The 18835-nt window shown below is 34.7% G+C and overlaps 1 protein-coding gene and 1 long non-coding RNA gene across 9 annotated transcripts in view; both read right to left on the bottom strand.

The window, feature by feature from the left end:
- LOC118274591 (solute carrier family 12 member 6) overlaps positions 1-18835 on the bottom strand; it is a 511128-nt gene that overhangs the window by 440633 nt on the left and 51660 nt on the right. The window lies entirely within an intron of this gene.
- Positions 306-851, bottom strand: LOC126911504 (uncharacterized). The gene is made up of 2 exons (XR_007706019.1): positions 475-851; positions 306-437 (listed from the first exon to the last, which is right to left on the bottom strand). It is a non-coding gene; the product is annotated as an uncharacterized LOC126911504 (long non-coding RNA).

Consider the following 18835-nt stretch of genomic DNA (forward strand, 5'->3'; position numbering starts at 1 on the left):
GAGGAACTTTTTTATGACATGTATATTTAAAAAAAAAATCAATAAACCTTAAACCTAAAGTAAAAAAACGCACAAATTTCTAACATAAATATTATTCCCTTTTAAACTAAATTAAGTTCTAAAATTTTAAGTATTTATGTTTAAAATTGTAAAAAAGGCTACAAAATGGAATGTTTAATCCTTGACTTTTTAATTTTATGACTTCACTATCTCCATAGCTAATTATAACATCACTTCCGTATAATTTTTATAGTGTCTAGCTCCGAGTTTTCTGCGGTTTTGTTTCATGGGAGCCATTTTGGCTGTAAAACAAGAGGTATTATTAAATACATTATATCTTATCATCCAGGATATTCACTATTATGCTGTGAAATTTAGGTATTCGAAAATGGTTACATACACACAAACAAGAAAAAAACATTTATTGCCAACCCTAACTGTAGGTAAAGTTGCCACAAAGCAGGCCAACTTTACCTAACCTGTGTCAACATTACCGAAGCGATTATTTATCAATAAATTAAAGAAAAAGCAATTGCTGACATTACAACAGTAATCCTAACTATAATATACATACAAGATCAAAATTTCACTCACCTGTGACAAATAGTTAAGGCTCTGTAAGCACAATTTAGGAACAACTAACTTTTAGCTCATTTTCACGCATACATTGTGACGGCCATTACTGGCATAATAGCAGTCTTACGTCTACGCAAAATATAGTAAATATTTCCTTTTAATGTCTAAAAAATACTTCTATTACAAAACAGAATTCTAGTGGGTAGATTTTTAGATAAATGAGTTTATACCGAATACCTATAGTATGGTAAAGTTGCCAAGGGCCCGGTAAAGTTGCCATAGTTTACCGTACCATTTGATTGTTTTGTTTCCAGGCAAACTTATTGCCATAAAATAAAGATACTATGTGGTAATATCTACAACAAACATCATCTTTACAGGTGTACACGACACACTATATTACTTTTAAGTGTGGGAGAGTCATGCTTCGGCACGAATGGGCTGGCTCGACTGGAGTGAAACCACGGCCTCACAAAAAACTGACGTGAAACAACGGTTGCGTTACATGCCTTCCCTTAAAAAAAACACACACATATAACACTTCTGGTATTTCGAGAGTGCAGAAGCGGCGGCGATTGCTTACCCTCAAGTGATCTGTCTGTTCGTTTACCGGCTTATATCATAAAAAAACTACAAGGTCGTCTTCGAACGTTTTTGAACTTGAAATCTTTTTCTTTCAAAGATAAATTGATAAAATATAGACTGTAATGCTATTAATTACGTTAGGCAGGTGGATCTCAAACTAATTAATCAAGTGCAGACAAAGGTTCTCTTAGGATTGAGAAAATAAGTTGAAAAATATAGCATACTTGCTTCTGCCAGCGACTTTGCCCGCGATCCCGTGGGATAAAAAGTATAATTGAAGACCAACATTAGCCGATTCGGTCCAGCGATTCCCGAGTTTAAGCGAGCCTAACGAACAGCAATTGATTTTTATATATAGAGATTTATTTTAGTGCAGTTTCCAAAGCAAGTTTATTGTATCCACATAGAACTCTTGAAAAATTTCAAAATCACATTATCCATCAGTACGAGTTTGCTTTTCGTTAAACGAAAACGAAACGAGGAGAACGAGTTCGAAACTCTGACTGGTTGGTTCATTTGTACCCACCAATTAGAGCGCCAAACGCGCACTGTTTCGTTTATTTTCGCATAATTCCAAATGTAAGTTCGTATTCTCAGCCTAACATAAAAATATTTGAATAATCAACCGACTAAAAGTGAAACGAGTGCTAGACTATCGGCTAACATTAAACGTCTACAAAGGTTGAGTCCAAGTTCTGATCGTTGTGCCTTAAAAAGATTATGCAAATTGAATAGTTTCAGCCGTGTCATGTCCCCTCCGAGTTTTCTTTGCACAATAGCGTGCCAATTCAAAAGGTCTATTATTATAATAACGTTCAATTTTCTTTTGTAAAGTTCTTTGACAAGCAACAAGTTCATAAAATAAAGTGGGTTCCTCAAGGTTTCGTGCTCCATTAGGTTTGAGACAGACTTTGGTTTCTTCTAGCCTCGATATTTAAAGTTTGAGTGAGAATTGTTTTTGTAGGAGCTTTAATCTTGAACATTTTCCACTGCCGTGATTAGATGTTAAAGAATTAAAGTTTATAAAATCTTTCAAAGAAACCTCAAGTTTTCTTTGTTATCAGTAAAAGAGCAATGCTTATTCAAGAGTTAATAGAGATCATTGCTTATTCAAGAGTAATGAATTTGATTAGTAATTGGTGCCTCCGTATTCAGCAAGCGTGGTGATTAATGCTCAAAGTTTCTCTGTATGAAGTCCTTTGGTCAGCAGTGGCCACTTACAGGCTATTGATGTTTTTGATGTTGAATTGGAGTAATTTCATTTCTGCATAGTTATCGTGTCTTATTTACTACTACTGCCTCGTTGGTCGAGTCGGAAAAATTCTCAGTAGAAACACGGAGTCTGAATTTTTTCCCAGCATATGACAATAGTCTCACCCCCAATTAACTTGGGACATATAACACCGTAATGTGCACCACTGCCTACCCCTTCGGTGATAAACGTCGTGACGTTGCATTATTTTTTACTACTTTAATTATAAACTCGTCATTATCTACCGACAATAAGCTATTATCGGTATAACAAAAGCTTGCAACAAAACCTAAACTGTGTACATACATCTACTATCAGACGAGACTGACAAGTGACGGGCTGAATATGATAGTGATATCACCGGCTAATCTATAGAGATTAGTTCAACAAACGACGTTCATGACCAACAATGAGTATTTAATGACCGATAGTAACATCACACATTATCTCTGCTATGTGAGCTTATGATAGTGTGACAATTATTTATTACAACACTATTATATGGTTATATGAGCATCAAGCACATACATCACTTTGAATTTTAAAAAAAACTGCCCTACACTAGGATTTTTTCCTGTGTCGTGAGTACGTCATACACACATGATGTCCAAAGACGAAACAACAATTTGTGGATCATACAAAGAGTTGCTCAGTGCGGCAATCGAACACGCTACACGTTCCACGGCAGCCAGATGCCCTGCCACTGCACTAAACGTGCAATCAATATTTATTGAGGACTTCTTATTTATTTTTGTACTTTCTTTCTTATTATAAATGTCCCTTGGTTAAGTAGGTAAATATATGTAGATAAGACCCATTACGAAGTCCATTTCAGGCTAAATATAAAGACTATTGAAGAAGTAGTAATTAAATACATACAAAGATGTAAATATATTTAAAAGTTATTACTTTCAGGAAGTTTCTGGAAGATATGTATCGTATCCTCATTTCAAATTCACATGTGAGAGATGTATTGTTAAACCTCCCCAAAGACTACCTTTGAACGAGCCTTACCTACCCATTGTGTAGCTCTGTTGAAAAATTATAAATATAATATCTTCTTAGTAACAATAATGTGTATTCAAAAATCCCTGAGCTCAGGATCATACTGTGGGGTTTCGGCTAAAAATAATGAGCCAATTAAAATTCTATTAAGTTTTAATTTTAAGGGTTAACCGGTATCGCTGCGGAGGAAATGCTTAAAATAACTTTTTCGTAGTGTAATAATAGGACTACGATTACGCCATTAGGCTATCGAATGTCAAATTCTATTCTAGATAAAGTAAAAATAAATATTCACATTATTTTTTTTTATTCGCTGGCCATAATTTTGAGTAAACGTAGGTAAACTTTTTATGGGATTGGCTGGTAAAAGTGCAGACGGATCACCCGATGGTAAGTAACTGACGCCGCCCATGAACACCTGAAACACCAGAAGTGTTACAAGTGCGTTTTGGGGGTTAGGAATTTGAGGATTGTTGGATAGTAGGAGATTAGACAAGGGGAATAATTGATCCAGTAACCTCACACACACGACGCAAGCTTTATTTCACGTCGGTTTTCTGTGAGGCCGTGGTATCACTCCGGTCGAGCCGGTCCATTCATGTCGAAGCATGTCTCTCTCACACTTAAAGTTTTACAATTTAGAGCACCACCCTAACCAAAATAACACTTCTAAGAATTTGGAGTATCAGAAATCTTTGATTTCTGATACTCCAAATTATAGGTCCTAAATCAAGAACAGTAGTTAAGATCTAAAAAAAAACCTAAATTCTGAAAAAGCAAAGGTACTACATAAATCATGAAATTAGTAAACCAAAGAGCATTAGTGCAAACGAGTGTCCAGTGTTCTAGTAATTGTATTTTGTGATCCTCTACTAAAACTTATTTGACTTTTACACCGACTTTTACCTTACAAACTTATCTTACTTATAGTAGTGTCTGTGAAAGTATTTTTATAGGGTCACACCTGAACCTCAAGGTCAAAAATCAAGGGCAAACTTAAACAACCCCCAAAACTTGGAGGCCAAAAATGTAATTTGTTCGTCTCCTGCGTATATTTAGGCATTTTAGGCCGTGTTAGGTCATGAAATATGTTTGAGATTAGCCAAATATATTGCTTGAATAAATACTTCAACTACGAATTACTATTTACTGCGGCTTGGAGTAAAAATAAAAATAAATTTGGTGTGTCGCCGTGTTAAATTATTAGACCTTTCACTATGGTAAACAGCTTCCTTTTTGAATAAATTAATGAGTTACAACATTATTACAGTTATAATCGAAACGCTATCTTAATGAATTATATATTTGTACATTTATCAAAAATAATCGTAAAAAGGTTTTACATTTAAAGCATGGTTTTTGAAACGAAGCGGAGAAACTACTAAAGTTGGGATACGATTTCTTTAATATCTTTACAAATACTACACAACTAATCTCTATATAACAGATATATGTAACTTCACCGCTCTTTTAATATATAAAGCCTCGCACAACAGAAAAATATCAAAAAGCACAAAGGAAAAATTTTAAAGCCACAAGGAATGTCAGGAACAACACACAATAGTAGCAAGAAAATACATTTTGTTTGTCGTATCACATAAAGGAAAAGAATTGTAAATACGAGTACTACGTTGACCTTTAGAAATCGTAAGTAGTGTAATGATAAAAAGTAGGTACACGCGACATAACGACTAAGAAACGACCTCACGAAGAGGTCTCGGGTCTCTGCCCTTTGTTACTGAGGTGGGCATAGAGTGGATCAAAACATTTTTATGCCCATTGTTCGTTTTATTTTCAATGAAAAATCAACCAGTGGATAAAGCTGTGTGTACATTGATTTTTCTTTCGTGTAATGTAATGATGATATCTACGAAGTAAGAACATACACATCGGTGCAAAACAAAGAGGTAAAGATTATTTCGCTGAAAACTCGCCGCATATCAAATGAATCGCTACAAAATTGTAAGGCAGTCAACTAATTAAAACTGATTAAATCTGAACCCAATTAACATAGCATTTAAAAAGACAACTATGCAACAAATGCTTCGCTGTGGGATAAACAATAATGTAATTGTCAAATGTTACTTTGGAAACAATAACTAAAACAATATAGAATCTACTTGATTATTTTCAAGAATAACATTAGAAGGATATTTACCATGTTTATTTGATGAGTTTCCGATATTTCGGCACTGTTGACATATGTATATTATATAAACATGGTAAATATCCCGTCTTAAGTTCTAATGTTAGTGTTAGTGACCATGTCAGTTAAAAACTTATATTTTCTAAGAACGTAATAAAACGATCTTAATAAAAATAATCAATACTTCCTCAACTACTTAAAGCTTCTTTTCCCCATACCTGGTTCCAACGATTGTAGGTCAACCACAGAATTGAAAACTCGTATCTGTTTACAAGCTGTGTATGTGCCTTTACATGGTGGGTCGAGCAATCCAATTAAAGGATTAGCGAACACTAAAGTGGGGTGAAGTGAGCCGAGACAACGATGGCAAGTTATGTCCGAAGATAGAGAAATTAAATTGGTACCTAATTAATATAAATTAATCAGATTTTACTCTAACGTCAACCTATCATCAAGATAGATACTAGATCTCTCAGAGTTTTTTTACCCAATGATCTTATTATATTTTAATTAATCATGATATGATATCAGATTACCCGTATTTCACATGCATAGACTAGCTAGCAGCTACTACTAGATGACTACTTTAAAATATAGCACTAAGATCTTTTTAATGGGACAAACCCGCTACAACCCCCCTAAACCGCCCGCTGCAACTTCTATAAGCCAGGATCTCTAGTAGATACAACCATGAAAACACTAAAACAATGAAGTCGCGGCGCGTATCAGGAACATAAGTGACTGTCTTGGATCCCGCAAAGAAATAAATCGGAAGCTATTATTAGAAGTAGAAGTTCCAACATAATTTGAATACCAAATCCAAGAACTGAATACGTTGCGCCGTAATTCACACCCCAATTAAAACTAAATCAATTACTTTTATACTAAAACCAATTCCTTCATAGACGATTGAAGATGTCAGTTGACATCCATTTTCTGGCCTCTTATTACTTCAAAAAGTCAAAATCAGACGATACATATAAATTGGCTAGAGTTTATTATTAACACAATTATAATCACCAAACGGCTAACGAGCGATGATCAAGCAAAACTTCTCGAATTAATAATTTCCACGAGTAAGGCCGATTAGTAGGAGCTTGTATAATATTTCTGTTTCGTAAGTCTAATTTGAACATTATGATACGATTTGTGCAGTACAAGAGGAACGATTGCAAAAACAACTGTCTGGTAATGGCGTTAGGTTGTTTTTTGCAGTGCAGTCAGTTGTTTTACGTCAAACAAGATATTATTTTGTGTATATAATTATTTTAAATGACGTTGATGTTTTATTTATTCTGAGTTATAATAAAGAAGTAAGCAATACTAGATGGAAGCCACACGTTTACCTATACGTACATTGATTAATTAGGTAATAAAATATTAATACTGATGACGTCGAGGTTTTATTAAACAGGAGGTACAAAATCAATCAAACCGTAGTTTAAACTATTTTTTAAAAAAAGAAGCCGACATACGAGCAAATGTATCACCTGATGGTAACCAATCATCGGCGCGCATGGAACACCCAAGAATCACTAGCGCAAGTCAGGCAAAGATACAAACACAATTGAACCTCACTCGTTTGTCATTAAAAATAAAAACTGATTGGTCCCAATCAGAACTCCTAAGCTTAAAGCTATAATGGCGTCATAAGTAAAAAGTAAGTGAATCTTTACTATACCTACCTAAACTGTCAGGTAACCGATACGAAATTAAGGAAGACCTAACGGGATGCCAGGGCTCCGGCTCGAAGAGTAGGAGTAGTAACGGGGTAATTTTTAGTCGGTAAGGGCTTCTTTCAACTGCTATGTAACAGATACATATATTTGAATAGAAAACGTAATTAGTATGAACTATCTGTTACATAAGTTTATCGATGACTTATATAGGATGGTAAAACAGTTCCTAAGAATCAGACCTTACCGTTCCTACCTTACAGCTTACCCAGAGCAGGAGAAGTCACTATGATTTTCATACTCTGTCAGGTAAATGAGTGCTTGTTAGTATATTTTTACTCCAGTAACTAAGGCCCCGTGTGCCTCGTAGTTACTGAGTAAAAATCCAATAAGGGCGAAATCGGATTCCGCTTTTGTGACAGCAACTATGATAGTGTTCGAAGAATGCTCGTTTACTTTATTTTTGTTAGATTTCTCTCGGAAATTGAGTTTGATGCATACAAGCGAAATGAAGTAAGTGAATTTTTAGTATTTTAATACCTTTTTCCTATTACTGTGTACCTATACCCATTGTTTTAAGTAAGTATCCCCTTTTAAATGCGACTTTTAGTTTAACTAGTAAAAAGTTTTATCATAATATACCTATGTGAACTTTTACGTATCTAAGTAGATGTTCATATAATATATTATTAATATTACATCTCTAAGAAGACAGTGATAGACATAAAGTCAAGTAACACTTGAAATCAAATTATCCATTTGGCATTTTCTCCGAGTCAAACCTTCATTACTAATTTAATTATATTCAGCTGAATATACTTTATTTGTCTCCAAAGCAGACTTCTTGAACTTTAGCTAGTCATTAATAAATTAAAGCCTTAAGTTTAAGCATTCAGAATAAAACAAGAGACTGGATTATTCGTCTCTTGAAGAAAATTTCCCGACGGCAAAGCGATACTCGATATAATTGTATACATAATCGATTCGATCAATCGTTTCTCGGTCGATTATTTGCCACTTATCGAATGGCGTAGGGCTTCACGGTTTATTGGTTATGTAGTAAACATGGTTCTTTCTCTTTTGTTTGTCATAAATAAGTTATTTAGTGAATAGGTTTGTGCTAATTAGGTAGGTTTTAGGTACATTGAAGTCAAATACTTATTCAAAAGTTTTTTTTTTAATTAAATTTATAAATCGAAGCTCAAACCTTGCCTTTTAAATCTATCTCTATCATATAGCACTGACAATCTTACAATCCAATTGTATTCAGCCATTAACTCATAGCTACAAGCATCATAAACATAACACACACACATAGAAACAACGCTACATAATTTTCACAAAAAAAAAAAGAAAAAAGAACAGTTTTTTCCAAGCGATAGAACATTCTAGACAGGACAGCAACTAATAAGCCCGTGACCCGGGTCCAAGTCATTAATTTTGTGACATTATGAGTGACGACATGACGACAGGAGAGCTGTTGCGTTTCTCTTAACTGATATTACAGCAATCACGTGTATCTCGCTCGTGTCGTGTTTAATAACCTGCTTTTGTTCTATTAAATCAGGGAAAAAAGGACGTTTTTCATAGGAATTTTCTTTTAATTTTGCCCATTGAATAGTTGTTTAGTCTTTGTACTGTTTGTAGTCTTACTTAAACACTGATATGATTGATTGTATTAAAAATGTTGGCAGATCCAAATATAGAATGTCAAATATGTATCTACATTTAACATTCCCTACTTATTTAAAGAAGTAATAAGTATGTAAACTTCCTATTTATTTTGGCATAATTATTATATGAACGTTCTTTTGAATCGGATTCCGGCAGTTGAGCAAAGCTGTTTCCACGAAATTCAGGGGTTGTCAACTTTTGGCTGAATGTCAACAAAGCTGATACCGAAGTTTTGACGACATGGGATATTTTTGGTCAGATCCAATTTCAGATTGCGCCTTCGGGGGTAAAACGGAAAATAGGAATGTTAGGATAGGTCAGATATCTACAAGTTTGTGTCATAAGCATGTATTACGGGTATTCACGTAACATAACGTCACGGTTCACTTACATATACTTTTTATCAGCATTTTACTACACCACTACTCACATTTTTATCTAATAGGCAGAAATAACAAATTAGGAACGTTGCAGACTTCATATCTCGTATAATCTTTCATCAATTATTTGACTACTCTCATTATTAAAAAGGCTAAACATTGACAAAGGCTTGCTGTATTTGCACGTAGACTCAGATGAGTGCACTAAATTACTCATTCGGTAGGTTTTTCTTCTGCGGGGTAGAGGGGATGGGTAATCATCCAATGACTTTTCGGGAGTATCAGGCTCTTACTGATTAAACTGCTTTTCGAGCCGGAGCCCCAGTAATCCACCTTAAGATACATACAAACTAACACCCAATTAATGCAGCCAAGTCATCATCATCTACAAATCAAACGTCACCAATATCTTAATTTATATGATAACGTAAAAATGCAACTCTTATCTCTTCCCGTGCAAAAATAACGTAGTATCTCAGCGTATATTCGGTAAATAATTCTGACCTAGTGATAAAATAAGTGGGAAATCAAATGTCGTGACTGAAGCTGAGGGGCTTCACGGTGCGTCGGTGCCAATTACAGCCTTCGTATAGAGTGCCACTTAAGCCGCAGATTACGCACAATTGCATAATGAACACTTCTAGAAAACCGGGAAAGAACTGACGTTAATGGACGGTGTAATTCTGCTGGATTTTTTATGTAAAATGTTTCAGAAATATTTCGTTGCAGAATCTAGAAAGTAGTTATAAGAAAAAAAAAGATACATTTGATAATGAAACTAAGATTGGTTTATTTGAAAGCAGATCTAAGCATGGGATTGTCTTTTAATTTCTCGGGTAAATGAAAATATTTGAAAACAATTATAACTTTAAATAGACGTGTTCTATAACTAAACCTCTATGTACTTAGTCCTTCAATAAATAAAAGGTATAATATCATGGGCTATTTTTCTCTAAAAATATATTCTTACATACTTCCCACACGTCGTAAGTACCGAACGCCTACAACATGTCATAAAAGATCACCAATCTAATTGGGATGAAACCTTATCCTAACTATTTCTGTCATTTCTGTTGATAACATGACCAAAAACGAAATGAAAGATAAAACAAAATACATTTGTAATGAAAACGATAAACATTTACTTAGCTCTTTTAAAGTAGGTATACGAACATAACTCAAGTTGTTCCCAAGAGAACCAGAAAAAGGCCTACAGAAGAATTTTCAGGTCGCAATCATGAATAGTGGTTTTAGTCTCTGGGTTCAATCTCTAAATCGGATCAAGTGTAACTAGAGATTTTCATTCAATGGCAGTCTTAATTGATAAATTCACTTTATCACCATAAATAGTAGATTTGCATATTTTTCCATGAAAATCATAAATCAGTTTACAAGTAGTTATTATCAGATTTCAATAATTTCGGAACCTAAAATAGTCGCTTAATCCACAATCCAGAAATCTCTGCTTAGGTAGGTACTTCTTAATACATTACTGATGCATATGTCTTTCTAAAAGAATACTGATATTTCCTCAAGTTCAAGGTGCTAGAGAGTGGAAGATATATTTTTAGAAACGTCAATTATCACCGTACGAGTATACACTGGCATTCAATCCGACGTAATACCATCATTTATCATTCGAAAAGGTTATTCAATACTTTGAAATGCTGGTACAGAGACCCGTCGTAAGTACTACGGTTTCTTAAGTGTAATTGATTTGAGAAAAATCATAACTTTTGTTTAAACTCGTTTGTGTTATTTTTTAGTAATTGGAAACCCCATACCAAATCGGTCTGAATGTATTTATTATAACTTTTCTCTATTTATATTTTATTATTTTTATTTTATCTATCTATACCAATTCGTATGTATGTACACGCATTACGCATTCAAAACTTTGCACCAAGAGAAATATAAAAACGAATATTGTATGATTGAAAATAATCAAGATTAAACCGGACTATTACCTATTCTTTCATTATTAAAAAAAATCTTAACGCAAAGAAATAAACTAAGCCGATTACTATTTATACGAAAAAAACCAGACACCAGATGGCAGACCTACCATTAAAATTAGTCTCAAACGAATTACTACATTTTAAACATGGAAACCAAAAACTACGAGACCGCCCTTTTGTCTAGACATAGATTTGAGACAATGGAATTTATATTAAAAACGTAAAAACCAAGATGAGAACAGTAATCTAATAATCATTTAAGAGAAAACCGTGTATTTTAGAGCCATCAAATTTTATCGAGGTCGGACTCGGAACATCACTTTAATTCGCCACTCTACCCGATTAGAGGAAACATTTTCCTCCATCTCCACTCTCACATCGATGGTAGAACTCTCCTCACCTCCAATTTCTTTATTTCTTAAGCAATAAAGACGAGTTTAGCTCCAAAAGTTTTACAGTTAGTTTAGTTAACGGTATCTCGCAAAATGTGTCTACAACTAAATCCGAGAACTTGTAATGTTAACCAAATGTTTTTAGTCTCTGAGGTCCGAAAGACGAAACAGTACGTGGATGTATGTTTCTAAATCAAATTACATAGAAAACCTTTCAGAGATCGACAACATTTTGACAGAAAAATTGGCTTCGGACAAATAAATGAGTGATACTGGCATTGAGTATATCGCACACCTAGTAATAGATTGGCACATTTACGGTTTTCATAGTTTACCTGACTTGTTTAGTTTTTTTAGTTTACTGACCAATGAACCGTTGTTTTTCGTGCGTGAGGGGGGAACTACAATAATGGTATAATGACACTTACAACCTCTCTCGATGAATATGGAAATAAATAGATTAATACATATGATATGCATTTTTAAACACGTAAACCATATAAAGTCAATTTAGTATTTTTTACAGATGTGCCAATATATTACTAGGTGAGCGATATTTTTTGTGTTGTAAGGCCTTGGGAGATCGTATTCAGTACATTCAGATATCTAATATATTCAGTAGTATTATTACGTTAACTGATAAGCACTTTGTATCTGAAGTCGCATTAGGGGAATCAAATTAGGTTAGTCTGATGTGTAGGCATTGACAATAAGTACGTGTATTATGTGTGAAGATATGGAATTCTGTCGGCCGTGTATCGGTTCTGCTTGTGGCTTCATCCACGTGGAATATCTACAGATAGAAATAATCCAATTTGGGACATTCCCTAAAAATATATTTTCTTTCTACTCACAGAAAATGTTATGGAATTAAATAAATAATTGTGTAAGTGAAATATTATATTTTTTTACATTTGGATTTCTGTTTACCACTGATGACATTATTTTCGTTAAATACAAATTCTAGGTCAAACTCAAACGGAAAAGTGATTAAATTTTCTAGGAAACATATCGAATATAAATAAAATAGCTTGAGGACCAAAAGATTACAAGAACCAGGTACTTTGAGTGTAGTATTCACTATAGCAGGTCAAATTACATATTTCATTCAAATTCCTTTATTGCATTTTCAACGTTATTCTTTTGGGATAAAGCCGAAAATTCAAAGCAAAAAAACAGTACATATGTAAGTACCTATATACAGTTGTGTAGGTATAAAGCTTTTCATCATCCCAGTTTCTTTGTCACGTACAGACATACAAACCCAAAGAACGCATACCGTTCAGCTACAACAGAATAATTTGATAAAACTCGGCCGGTTTACATTTGAAGTCCACGGAGCTGAGGTTGTGGTTACATGGTTACTTAGTTCGAGACGTCTGTTTGCAACGTTTATTATTTGTTAGAAATCCTTAAAGAAAATTATAAGTAATGTGGTTACTTTAAACGACTGCCTAGCGGGTGGAGTCCCGGTAGGACTCCAGCTCGAAAAGCAAGAGTAGGAACGCGGTGGTTTTTAGTCAGTAGGAGTCTGACACTCCCTCTCGTCTAGCCCAAAACGAGAGAAGTTATTAGATGAAAAAAGTTGATAAATATGATGATAATGTTATTTTAATGTTTAGAATAATACAAATTTCTAAAAATGCACACACATGTCAACAAGAGATAACTAAGAACACAAATAATCATAATGTACTGTTTACTACATAGGTGCCGTATAAAAATCTCTAATACAAACACTAACATCCACCAACTCTTTTCAAATCAAAGAGATAAGTCTCAGGAATAACATGTACATAGGTAAGCTTTATATAAAGGCTATAATACACTACAAGTTCCGATCGGAAAGCCCCGTGACCTTTAACCAGCGGCATTACAAACTGATAGTTACGTCAAATACAGCCGTAAGTCGGTTTTATTACATTTCGTGGTGAATCGTAACCAACACGGAATAATATTGTAACTTTGGTAGGTAGGGAAGTATTTAGACAGAAGTTGTAGTTTTAAGTCTTCCATAGTGCTTGGTGACTGGGCTTCTCCCAGTTGTGCAGTCTCTTTTGTGTCTTTAGGCTTAAGTCATTGCGTCTCCTGCAATATATTCACCTAGGAAAGTGGAAACTATCGGTTTCTCTTTTTCTTCTTCTTGCGGGATCTAATACAGTCATTCATGTCCCTGAGACGCGCCGGACTTCAGCGTTCCAGTATTTTAATGGTTGTATCTACTAGATCCTGGCAGTTGCAGCGTTTTGGGAGAATATGGCGGGCTTGTCCATCAAAAATAAAAATGTATTAATAGGGAATATTTGTTGTCCGACTTTAAAGGTGCAACTGATGTTAATAATTTAATTCATTTCTTTGTACTTGCAAATTGTTGCAAAGTTAATCAGTTACTCTCAAACGTTCTACTTAAATTGTGTTTTTTAACCTTAATATCTCACAATGCTATATGCTATATGCAATGTACACCCCAGTATGATAATTATTTTTAATTTAATTCGTCACACTTGTATTAAAACCAAACGAACATGCAATCTATGTTCTTAAAAGTAAAACAATGACGTAGTCACAGTTTCGTAACGTCTGTCTTACCTTGAAAACAGAATTTACATGAAAATGGTTGAAGTAGAAACCTTGGATAGGTATTTGAAATTGATAGGTTGTCGTTCCAAATGCATTTTCTAGGAAAATATTGTTATTTACATTTTCTATGCTTCCTCGAAGTGATTTAAGCATCAATATTTCAAAATATCTTCTTGTTAAACAAATAGGGTACAAGGAAACTGTCCAAAGGTTCTTTGTAACAAATATTGTTTGTATTTTACATTTGCTCTGTTGATAGAAAAGTCATAGTCAAAGCATTTATTTTAAATGATCCTTAATTGGGTATACTTGGAAACGTCAAATTAAATTGTCCGTCAGTATGTTTGTCAGGGAAGCTAGGGTTACTAGAACTGCTTTTTTTTGAGGCAGAAAATCAGCCGATGACTTCTCCCGTTTTGGGCGAGGTGAAAGAGTGTTAGACTCTTACTGACTAAAAACCACCCCGTTCCTACTCCTGCTGTTCGAGTCGGCGCCCCAGTAACTCGCTAGGCAGTCCACAGCTACTAGAACTGCTTGAGATTACAAATTAGGTAAGATGTCTAATATTAGATTCCTTAATTTTAAAGTTTCGGATATTATATTATTCCAATTCACGCATATAAATTAGATGCAATCGATTTTGATCCTTATAACGGAAAACCTTAACACACTTAGGATGAATTTTAAATACCTACATTAACACATCAATAACAGGCAAATGGTATTCTGAGTGTCTGGCAATAAACATACAATTTATAAACTAGCAATAAAACGTTTTAAATGCACTTAAGATGCAAATAGATTTTAGCTAGACTTATTGGCGGTACGACGCTTGCCTTGTTGTTTATCGCACAATGTTGCTCAAGACTATGAGTCCCTAGTCTAGCCTGAAATTATTTGAGTTACCTCGTCAAACAGTTACGTACAAAACCGTAAAAAATCATCACTTATAAAATTTAACTTCAAGTTAAGATTTTTACCGAAGTACTACATACTATTAACGAATTATATCTGTTATTTATTAAATAAAAAAATGGAATGGTGAAAAATCGCTAAGCATTATGGATTTTGGGCAAAATAGCATCATAAGTATGGAAAATGGAAAACAACGCATACGACCTACGAAATATGTAGATATACATACACGTTAACACAAAACTTACGTAGGTATGCAAATAACAAAGACGCATAGTAAAATCTGGTTAGGAAAATAAATCTCATTACTACAAGAGATGAAACATAAAACGATTAGGGCGACACTCAAAACTGCAGGCTCCGCACGAAAGGACTTAGTTGATTAATCCGAGGCCGAAATAATAAGGCTTCAGTAAAATAGGCCAAATTTACTTGCCGTGTTCAGTTCGTTTTGGTATTAGTTCACGATTACAAATTGTGGTCGTTGAAAAATACTTCGGCTTCATTACACTTTACTCAAGAGGGTTGTGGTAGATACTGATGTAAAAATCGGTAAAATTTGCCAAAGTGAAAGTCACAATTAATAATTTCAAATATCCAGAAAGGCACTTTTGAATGTTAAAGCATAATTACCATTAAATATCTATATATTATCTGAAAAGCGCCAGAGTGATTACACGAATACGTCCGTTTTGGAGATAGAGTTGAATGAAACTTATTTTTTGTTGGTTACGTAATATTATTACTATATACTGTAACAAGCCCGTGACAGCCTACTGCTAGCTTAGGGGTCTCGTCTACCTGCATAAAAAGTCAAAAGTTCCTATCAATACAGTCCCATAAACAGCTCCTCGAGAAGAATTGAAGTAGCCTCTCTACCCTGTGATTAACAACCATAACTCAACCCAAAGCGATGATTAATTTTAAAACAAAAATAGTTTTTTCAAGGCAAAACCCTGACTACAAAGTGATGTATCATGGTACATTAGTGCTGTCGTGAAAACCCGCCCTTAAATTCCGTTGAGTAATAAAATACACCAAGTATGTAAGTTGTTACCGAACACGTTCACATACGACTCGATAAAATCCCAAAATTAGACTATCGCGTTTCTTTCAGTCAAGGTTCCACGTGATTATGCCTTTGTAGGTACTGAAGTATAATACCAGGTACGAGTACTTAACTGGAATGAATTCAAAAAATAAAAAGAACAGACGTGTGTGCTTGTGTGTATTTTTCTATGGTGTAAGCCGACAAACAAGCAGACGTATCACTGGATAACCCGAAACATCAGAGGCGTTACAAGTGCAATGCCAGCCTTTTGGGTGTTAGGAATTTATGGGTTGTTGAGGAATCGGGGATTGGGAAGATTGGGAAGTCCGGTAACCTCACTTACAAAACGCACGGTTTCACGCCGGTTTTCTGTAAGGCCGTGATTTCAGTACGGTCGAGCCGGCCCAATCTGGCTCTCCCACACTTAAAACTGGAATAATTTCAAAAAAGAAGAGACGTCTGTTCTTGTGTATATGTTAGGAATTTATCAATTAAAACGATGAAAACTTACTAAGTTTGATTACATATGAAAACTATTTTTACAAAGACCCCTATTTCAGTGGTCGTCAGTCAGTTGTAACAGAGTTTGCCTTGAAACTGTGATCAGTTACCCGCAAGCCACTTACCAGGTGTGGGTAGTATGAGAAAGGTCAAGAGGAGGCGAGGAGGCATATTGTTCATATTGTTCAAAGACGAACGTCTTTCAGTTCATGATAATGAAGGTCATGATATAACCGCTGTACTGGGGAGACTATTTTATGAATAATAAGTTGAAGTGACTGCCTCGTTGGCCGAGTGGTTGCAAGTGCGACTGCCGGGCAAGCAGTCTCGGGTTCGATTCCCGGGTTGAGCGAAGTATTACTGGGCTTTTTTCGGTTTTTCGTAAATTTCTCAGTGGTAGTATATGGCAATAGGCTCACCACCTATTACATAGGACTTACAACATAAATTGTGAAATGTGGGTCTACATTGACATTATGTGTCATAATGTGCACCTTTGCCTACCCCTTCGGGCATTAAAGGCGTAACGTTATAAAAAATAATATAAGTTGAAGTATTTTACCTTTTCAAAAAACCGTGATATTTTCTATTAAAGCCAGCTTATTTGTATGAGCACGGCTTCACAATAAAGGTATCGGATACTATATTATGTAAATGGTCCTGTTCAGTGACGATATGAAAAGCTGCCCGTATTCAGCCTTTGTTGGATGTAAACAATATGGCCGCTTTTGATTACACTATCTACCATCGATAAATATGTTATTCATTTAAAATTTTGTCCCTTTATAAAACTTCTATTTTGGACTTGAACATAAACAGCTAATGATTTTATGTTTTCTATATAAAATTTATTTCAAATTTGGACATTGATGGTTTTATGTTTTTTAATATTAAATAAGTGAATTCGAAGAATCAGGTACAGACACATTACTTCACTCACTTGATATCAAGTGCAATTACTAAAAACAGTCGAATGGACAAATTAATTATTTTTAAATAAAAATTAAAGATTTTCATGAAAGAAGCATTGTGAAGCTATAACATAAACTAATAATAATATTAAACTATCAGATGTTTACTTAATTACCTATGTGTGTAATTTCACCTCTGTGTAAAGACATACGTAAAGTTACGTGAAATGTTGTAAGAATTTGAACTCAACAACCAACGCTGTAGAAAACATTTCGCTGTTTATTTTGAACTTAATCTAAAGAAGCCTTACACGCAACACATTGTACACGTATCTTCACTTTCACACTCCATCGATTCCGAGAATTTCCTTCGAAGCTATATTTGTCTCATAATTAAATTGGTGGAAAGTTGGAAGACAATCTAACTTCCAGTGCAAAACGCGGTGGGGAATGTTTATCACGGTGATCCTAGCTCAGTCTGTTCGCTGCCATCTAACTAATTGTGATAAAAAAAAACTGTTTTCTTCAAGTGTACATTTTGTTTTTTGAGGTGAGAAAATCATCCAGCGACTTCTCCCGCCTTGAGCGAGGCGAGAGGGATGTCAGACTCTTACTGACTACCCTGCGCCTACTCCTGTCTTTTGAGCCGGAGCCCCGGTAACCCACTAGGCAGTTCGAAGTCTTCAAATATATTAACTACAAAACTCAGACATTGTGTATTTTTTACAGGAGATTTGCTTCAATCATGCATAAACTGTATCTTTTTTTATGGAGTAGGTGGCGAACGAACAGACGAGTCACCTGATGGTAAACGATCAGCGCCGCCCATGGACACCCGCAACACCAGAGGAGCTGTGTTGCCGGCCTTTTTTAATCTATTTCTTAATAACAATTTCGTTCCAAAAACAGTGACGAAGGATTGGGTGACGTAACCATTAAATGCCTCTGATTACGACAATAAGTTAGCTGAAATCTCCTAATATATTATTTACTTTGTCTAAGTTCTAACAAACAAAATGGCACCACCATTACCCAAAACGAAATAAATGTATCCAAAACAACAAACTAAAACGCACAAATAGATAAAACATAGTTCGAAATAAACCAAAATTGAGATACGGTATCAGTTCTAAAACTATGACTGTCGCCAACCGTACCGATGACGTAAGCGTCAAATAGATAAAAGGGACTATCGGTCATAGTATGGTACACATCAAGCTATTCAAAACCACT

This window comes from Spodoptera frugiperda, chromosome 15, assembly GCF_023101765.2.
Source record: "Spodoptera frugiperda isolate SF20-4 chromosome 15, AGI-APGP_CSIRO_Sfru_2.0, whole genome shotgun sequence".
Taxonomy (NCBI): domain Eukaryota; kingdom Metazoa; phylum Arthropoda; class Insecta; order Lepidoptera; family Noctuidae; genus Spodoptera; species Spodoptera frugiperda.